Genomic DNA, 9,238 nt, shown 5'->3' on the forward strand with positions numbered 1-9,238 from the left:
GTCTCTGTGGCGCAATCGGTTAGCGCGTTCGGCTGTTAACCGAAAGGTTGGTACTTCAAGCCCACCCAGGGACGATAATTCTTTTATTCAAAACCAAAATCATTATATAGTTGTTCTTTTTTAGAAACAAGAGCTGGTCATGCAAAATTGACAAATGCCTCGAAAAGGTTTCGTAAGTATTGCAGAAAGGTGTTATGAAAAAGTAGCAAATTGCTTAATTTATACATGTAATGTGAAATGAATGTTATTCATAGCAAACTTACCACCTTGACCTTGGAGGTATAGACATGGATCTTGGACGCCTTACGTTGCCTTGATTTGGTAGGTAAATTATTTCAAAATCCTTCAATGCATGACAAAGTTACAGTCCGGACACAACCTCTAAATGTGACCATGGACCTTTCGGTAGTGACTTGGGCCTTGACCGTGACACTTTGTCTTGATGTGGTAGACATTTGTGTTAATGTATTCTCAAATGATTCAATGCATGACAAAGTTACAGTCCGGCATCAAAACTCTTCTTGTGAGAATGAGTACCTTCAAACTATAAGTGTGACCTTGACCTTGGAGGTAGGGACAAGACACGTCGTCTTGATATGGTAGACATATATATATATAGGCTATGTTATTTAAAAATCCTTCCATGCATGACAAAGTTACAGTCCGGACACGAATGTGTTTACCTTTAAACTCTAATGGTGAGAATGTAAACCTTCAAACTATAAGTCTAACCTTGACTCTGAGGAAGAAACATGGGTCTTAGACGCAACACATCATCATGATGTGAAAGACATTAGTGCCAAGTTATTTCAAATTCCTATCATGCATGGCAAAGTAACAGTCCGGACATGAATGTTGTGTAATTGGGAAAGCACAGACATACAAACAGACAGACGGACGATGCGATTTTGATATGCAGCCCTTCGGGGCATAAAAAGTACACATTATTGTTTTTTATATTAGGAAATGGTGTCATAAAAACATAATATTAACTAAAATCAAAATCTGTGTAACTATATTACGATGCCGACGGTTTTTTCCTATTAAGAAAGATGTAAAGCATATACTTAAAAATTCATGTAATATTTTGAAATGCTTTATTCTTGTGGACAATTTCGATACGGCAACTTTTATAAACCACCAAATTGTACACGAAATGACATCAGATGGTAGATGAAATAACATCAGATTAAAAAGGTTACAACGTCAGATTGTACATCAATTAAATAACATAATTTTAGATTGTATACAAAATAACTGCATACAACGGCGCTCAAAATATCTTTAGTGATCCATATGTGGTTTGTGTTCCGCATTCAACATATGGATAATATTTTGTATATCATAATGCACCTCCGCATAGCTGAAATGACAAAAGTAAATGAAAGTTTCTTGTTTCCAAAGTTTTAATATTCTTTTTATCCATTCTTACTTTTTCTAGTTCTGGCTTCCATAAATTTAAAGACGCTTTTATTTTGACGTTGTGCGACAGTAAAGGTCTAGCAGTACTATAAAACCTGTTTGCTGAAGTCTCTTTAGCTAACTTTTTCAAGCAATTTAGATGTTACTTTGGTTCCATGACGAGTAAAATTTCTTAGAGAATTTTACATCTTTTAGCGCAGGGATAAGTATTAAGTTTAACTTTTGGAAGTGAGTTATTAGCGGAGTGATACATTTTGTATGAATTAAAAATGGACACATGCTGTATCGTTTGTCAGAATTATATTTTATATCTTAACGTATATTGCAGTCTTTTAATCAAATGTATATACATGTCGAATTTTACTGAAAGTGTCCGTCTCTGTGGCGCAATCGGTTAGCGCGTTCGGCTGTTAACCGAAAGGTTGGTGGTTCAAGCCCACCCAGGGACGATAATTATTTTATTCAAAACTGTTCTTTTTAATTCAAATCTTTAAGAAACAAGAGCTGGTCATGCAAGTTTGACAAATGCCTCGAAAAGGTTTAGTAAGTATTGCAGAAATGTGTTATGAAAAGAAAAGAGAATAAAAGTGACAAATTGCTTAATTAATATTGTTCTTGTGAAATGAAGTGCTATTCATAGCAAGTTTACCACCTTGATCTTGGAGGTATAAACATGGGTCTTGGACTCCTTACGTTGCCTTGATGTGGTAGACAAGTAATTTAAAAATCTTTCAATGCATGATGAAGTTACAGTCCGGACACAACCTCTAAATGTGACCTTGAACCTATTGGTAGTGACTTATGTCTTGACCGCGACACTTTGTCTTGATGAGGTAGACATTTCAATGGTAGGATACTACGTCATCGCGCACCTGCTAAATGCTCCCACTTGGACCATTTTTTCGTCGACTCGAAGGTAAAATACAATTTTATTATAAGAAAACGTAAGAGTATTAAAAAATCATATAGCGCACCAAAGAATGGCTTTAGTACTTGAGATAATTGTAAAAAAAGTTTATAGATTTATTACCTGGTTTAGGCCTGAAAACGGGATAAGTGTTTTTCTCTGAATGCTCCCACTCGGACTTCTCCCGAAACATATATGAAATAAGGTTGAAAACCTTCTTTTAAATTATTTTTAACGTATCGGAACATAAACCGAGTCATGTATACCCATTATTCTTTATTAGTTTCAAATATTTCTATTCAAAAGTCAGTCTTTTAAAGTTTTTTTTTATGAAAATGGAAAATGCTCCCACTCGGACTCGATTTCAGAGATGCTCCCACTCGGACCCAAATTTATACATTTTGAAAGCACATTGCTGTGTTAGCTTTTATGGATTATTCTCACAATTTTAACACCATTTTGTAAATAACTACTGTGTTTGGCAACATTAACTTTTCATTCTTTTTACAGAGATCACTTCTTTGATTCTGTAGAATGACGTCGTTGGGCAGGAACAAGGTGCCATGGCAAAGTTTCAACTGACAGGATCACTATACAAAAAGGTGCACTTGGCTTGTGTTGCATCCGAAGGGATAATTCAAAACTATTGCCAACAACAAGCTAGGACTATTAGACTTTAAATGGGCAGTTTGGATCTCAAGAATAAAGTTTTGTTTAGATGTTAAAAAATTGTGGTGTTTTACAAAGAAGTCATAATACATTGTTTAGTACCATACCGGATTAAGATTCTGTTGGACTCGTGCACATATTAGAGGCCAGCATTTATTCAATAATTGCTGACTTTAATATCTTGTTAATAATTTAAAACCCAATGGTTTGCGTGTTTGTTAAACTTGTGATTTAGGTTTTAAAACAGCATAATGGTAAGTTTATGAACATAAAGAAGTCAATATCTATCGGTTGATTTGAATAGTTTATTAAAGAACAACATGTAAATCATTTTTGTCATGAACTGGTTTAAAAAGCAATGTACTGCCATACTACGGCGTCACAATTATTAACAACTTTGACAATTTTAAGTATGAAAGTTAGCATGTGTACGTATTTTTACCTAAATAAAAAAAAAATAAGAAAACAAAGAGCATAGTTATTTCTTTATCACAGTCTTTACCATATTTTGGTAATTAAAGATCATGTAAGTTATATTTCAGGCTGTTACCAATTGAAATTGTCTATAAATTAAATGTATTAATATTTATGGTACTAAAACAATTATCAAACATAAAGGAATATGTAAAATACGTACTGCAAATGCTTGTCCACATTATATGTAATCATTAAAATATACATGTATGCATAATGCATTCATTTCTTTTTGAAAGATTCAACTTACACTTAATAGAAAATATATTTCTAATTACCTCCCTTTAAGAAATGTAAATTAAGTGAATACAAAGAGCAATAACTCCAAAACTGGAGAGTTGTCATTCTTGTTTGCGGTATTTTACTTTATTGAAAACTATCCTCCAGTGAAATTTAAGATGAATTGATCCTTTATGACACATTGTCCAAAAATTAACGCAAAAAACTGAACAAAAGACAGTTACTTCAAAGAACTATTATTCTTGTGTTTTCTTGAGTATTCCTCCTCAATGAGATATATCCACAGTTGGTATCTAAAATAATTGCTCCAGCTTTGCCGTGCCAAGATGTCCTGGCATGTGCTTCCTTACGTCGCAATGTGGTTTATACCTTTTCCCATACTGGTCACAAATACAAATACTTTCTGCAAAACAAAACGTTATTACATTTTTAAAATGTATAAACAATTTGTTTCTTATTTAAGCGACTCTTTTAAACGAGGAATTGTTTCAACACAACTTTTTTCCCTTATACTAATCCTCTAAGAAGACATATTTACGAGACTGTTTAGTAATTTAAATATTAGTATCGTATTTTAAAAATGCTGTTTCATTTAATTCTTACTGATTATATGAATATATGAACGTGAATATAAAGATATTTTGAAAAAAATAATAATATCTTAAGACAGCAATGTGCTTTCAAAATTTGTTTATATTTAGGTCCGAGTGGGAGCATCTCTGAAATCGAGTCCGAGTGGGAGCATTTTCCATTTTTATAAAAAGAATTAAGAAAAACTGACTTTAGAATAGAAACATTTGAAACGAATATAGAATAATGGGTATATATGACTCGGTTTATGTTCCGGTACGTTAAAAATAATTTTAAAGAAGGTTTTCAACCTTATTTCATATATGTTTCGGGAGAAGTCCGAGTGGGAGCATTCAGAGAAAAACACTTATCCCGTTTTCAGGCCTAAACCAGGCAATACATCTATAAACTTTTTTTACAATTATCTCAAGTACTATAGCCATTCTTTGGTGCGCTACATGATTTTTTAATACTCTTAGGTTTTCTTATAATAAAATTGTATTTTACCTTTGAGTCGACGAAAAAATGGTCCAAGTGGGAGCATTCAGCAGGTGCGCGATGACGTAGTATCCTACCATTGCATTTGTATCAAGGTATCCTCAAATGTTTCAATGCATGATAAAGTTACAGTCCGGCCTCAAAACTCTTCTTGTGAGAATGAGTACATGTACCTTCAAACTACAAGTGTGTCGTTGACCTTGGAGGTAGGGACAAAGGTCTTGGACAAGACACGTAATCTTGTTGTGGTAGACATATATATAAGCTATGTTATATAAAAATTCCATGTATGACAAAGTTACAGTCCGGACACGAATGTGTTTACCTTTAAACTCTAATGGTGAGAATGTAAACCTTTAAAGTATAAGTTTGACCTTGACTCTGAGGTAGGAACATGGGTCTTAGACGAAACACATCATCATGATGTGAAAGACATTTGTGCCAAGTTATTTCAAATTCCTATCATGCATGGCAAAGTTACAGTCCGGACATGAATGTTGTGTAATTGCGAAAGCACAGACATACAAACAGACAGACGGACGATGCGATTTTGATATTCAGCCCTTCGGGGCATAAAGAGTACACATTATTATTTTTTTATATTAGGAAATGGTGATTTGACGAAAATCAAAATGTGTGTATGCCGACGGTTTTTTTTTCTATTAAGAAAGATGTAAAGCATATACTTAAAAAATCATGTGATATTTTGAAATGCTGTGTTCTTGTGGACATTTTCGATACGGCAACTTTTATAAACCACCGAATTGTACACGAAATGACATCAGATGGTAGATGAAATAACATCAGATTGTACAACAAATAATATCAGATTGTACACCAAATAACATCAGATTGATTGTACTCCAAATAACATCAGATTGTACTCCAAATAACATCAGATTGTACACCAAATAACATCAGATTGTACACCAAATAACATCAGATTGTACTCCAAATAACATCAGATTGTACACCAAATAACATCAGATTGTACTCCAAATAACATCAGATTGTACACAAAATAACATCAAAGTGTACACAAAATAACATCAGATTGTACACCAAATAACATCAGATTGTACTCCAAATAACATCAGATTGTACTCCAAATAACATCAGATTGTACACCAAATAACATCAGATTGTACACAAAATAACATCAGATTGTACACCAAATAACATCAGATTGTACACCAAATAACATCAGATTGTACACCAAATAACATCAGATTGTACTCCAAATAACATCAGATTGTACACCAAATAACATCAGATTGTACACCAAATAACATCAGATTGTACACCAAATAACATCAGATTGTATCGTAACTAATATCAGATTGTACAACAAATAACATCACATTGTAAACCAAATAACATCAGATTGAAATATGAAATAACATTAACTTTGTTTCCGAAATAACATCAGATTGTAGAGGAACTAACCTTAGATTGTACACAAAATAACATCAGATTGTACACCAAAAAAATCAGATTATAGACGAACTAACCTGAGATTGTACACAAAATAACATCAAATTGTACACAAAATAACATCAGATTGTAGAGGAACTAACCTTAGATTGTACACAAAATATCATCAGATTGTCAAAAAAATAGCATCAGATTGTACCCAAAATAACATCAGATTGTTAACCGAAAAATCGGGAGGGGGATATTGTGTTGGCGTTGTCCGTCCGTCCGGGCGCACGAGAGGACACGTGTTGGGTACCTCCGGCGTACGAAAGGACACTTGTTTGGTAATTCTATTAATTCCGTCAGTATTGTTGGGTACTTTGTTCTCTTATTGGGTACTTTTAAACAAAAGAAGTACCCAATAAATGTCCATTCGTAGGAATGTCCGTCGATCCATCCATCCGCCCGAATTTCGTTTCCGCGCTAGTTATCTGCAACTACTGACTGGAATTCAACGAAACTTTATGGGAATCATCAATACCAAGACGAGATGCGTATATTCCGATCAGACCCTTCAACACAAAGTTATGACCCTTGATTATGTATAAAGAGCAACAAATGTTTCGGCTCTACTTCTCTGCAACTACATGCAGGAATTCAATGAAACTTTATCCGAACCATCAATACCAAGACGAGATGCTCATATCGTCGCTTTGTTCCGATCAGACCCTTCAACACAGAGTTATGGCCCTTGATTATGCATACAGAGCAATAAATGTTTCGGCTCTACTTCTCTGCAACTACTGGCATGAATTCAATGAAACTTTATGGGAACCATCCTTGTTCCGTTCAGACCCTTCAACACAGAGTAATGGCCATTGATAAGTTATGCAGTATGCATATAGAGCAATAATCGTTTCCGTGCTACTTCTCTGCAACTACGGGCAGGAATTCAACGAAACTTTATGGGAAACATCAATATCAAGACGAGATGCGCATATCGTTGCCTTGTTCCGGTCAGACCCCTAAACACAGCACTGAGTTATGGCCCTTGATTACTTATGCAGTATGCATATATAGCAATAATCATTTCCGCGCTACGTCCCTGAAACTACTGGATCGAATTCAACGAAACTTTATGGGTACCATCAATACCAAGACGAGATGAACATATCGTCGCCTTGTTCCGGTCAGACTCTTCAACACAGGGTTATGGCCCTTGATTAGTTATTCAGACTGCATATAGAGCAATAATCGTTTATGTGCTATTTTTTCTGCAACTATTGGCAGGAATTCAATGAAACTTTATGGAAACCATCAATACCAAGAGGAGATGCGCATATTGTTGCCTTGCTCCGCTCAAACCCTTCATCACAGAGTAATGGCCCTTGATTAGTTATGCAGTATACATATAGAGAAATAATTGTTTCCATGCTATTTCTCTGCAACCACTGGCAGAAATACAACAAAACATTATGACATTATGAAAACCATCAAAACCTAAAGGACATACACTAAGCGTCGCCTTCTTTCGGTCAGACCCTTAATTCAGCACAGAGTTATGGCCCTTGGTATGTTATGCCGTATGCATATAGAGCAATCATCGTTTCCGTGCTATTTCTCTGCAACTACGGGCAGGAAAACAATGAAACTTTATTGGAACCTTTAATACCAAGACGAAATGCGCACTTCGTAGCCATGCTCCGGTCAGACCCTTTATCACAGAGTTATGGCCCAGTATGCATATAGAGCAATAATCGTGGCCGCCCTATTTCTCTGCAACTACTGGCTGTAATTCAATGATACTTGATGGGAACCATTAATACTAATAGGAGATAAACATATCCTCCCATTGTTCCGGTCAGACCCTTCAGCACAGAGTTATGGCCCTTTATTTGTTATGCAGTATGCATGTAGAGCAAAAATCGTTTCTGTGCTATTTTTCTGCAACTACTGGCTGGAATTCAAAAAAAGTTGGTAGAAACAATCAATACCAATAGGAGATGAGCATATAGTCATCTTGTTCCTGTCAGACCCTTCAGCACAGAGTTATGGCCCTTTATTTGTTATGCAGTATGCATGTAGAGCAATAATCGTTTCCGTGCTATTTCTCTGCAACTCCTGGCTGGAATTCAAGTAAATTTTATGGGAACCATTAATACATATCAAGACGAGATGTGCACATCGTTGCCTTGTTCAGATCAGACCCTTCAACACAGAGTTATGACTCTTGATTAGTTATGTAATATGCAAATATAGTAATATTGATTTTTCTTTGCAACTGCTGGTTTGATTTCAACAAAAAATTATGGGAACCATGAATACAAAAGGCAATTTGCATCTCATTGACATGTCCAGATAATATTATTTAAAACGGATTATGGCCTCTGTTAATTTCATAAAATTTTATCATGTACAAAGAATATTCCTCTTTATGCCATGATAAAAATATAAATAAAGCCTTATGTCACCTGTTGTTGTGTTAGTTATAACCAGTACTCGGCGGGGATATAAATTCAACGGATTTGCTTGTTAAACTTAGTCCTTCTCACTTCCCCTCGGAGCGTGGTCGTAGGACATCGGCAGAAGATTTGAAGACTTGGGATGGCGCAAAAGATCAGAACTTGTACTGCGGACCAGCTACCGAGGTCCTGACTAATGCCGAGGGGAGTGGCCCTACAAAGTAGGCTCTGAGTCGACGAGGATGGTGTGCTAGGGTGCGTGAACCCCTAGCACAGATAGACGGCTTGAACGGCAGGCCTTTTGCTGGCACCAACAGCCCTTTTAAGGGCTACCTCCTTTCATTGCTGTCTCAGCTAGGTTACTGTACATTTATGTTTTCGTTGACTTCCGTACAGTGACCTTCTTTTGGCTCAAAATTCATATCTTTGCCAAATACTCCGCCACTTTGTGCACCAAAATTAACTCTTTAAGGGGTTGGCTGGTGATATGTCCGGGGTCTGTACTCGACAGCAAAGGCAGCATTTTGTGCCCTTACGGCTTACGGGCGGATGGACCCTCATTAAGCATAGACTACACACA

General features: G+C 35.8%; 2 non-coding genes across 2 annotated transcripts; both read left to right on the forward strand.

Annotated features, from left to right (window-relative positions):
* On the forward strand, nucleotides 1–74 carry Trnan-guu (transfer RNA asparagine (anticodon GUU)). Its single transcript has one exon. It is a non-coding gene; the product is annotated as a tRNA-Asn (tRNA).
* A 1,723-nt stretch (nucleotides 75–1,797) lies between these two features.
* Nucleotides 1,798–1,871, forward strand: Trnan-guu (transfer RNA asparagine (anticodon GUU)). The gene has a single exon. It is a non-coding gene; the product is annotated as a tRNA-Asn (tRNA).
* Nucleotides 1,872–9,238: the final 7,367 nt, after the last annotated feature.

Source organism: Ruditapes philippinarum, unplaced genomic scaffold (assembly GCF_026571515.1).
Source record: "Ruditapes philippinarum isolate M1 unplaced genomic scaffold, ASM2657151v2 ctg4455_1_1_1_1, whole genome shotgun sequence".
Taxonomy (NCBI): Eukaryota; Metazoa; Mollusca; class Bivalvia; order Venerida; family Veneridae; genus Ruditapes; species Ruditapes philippinarum.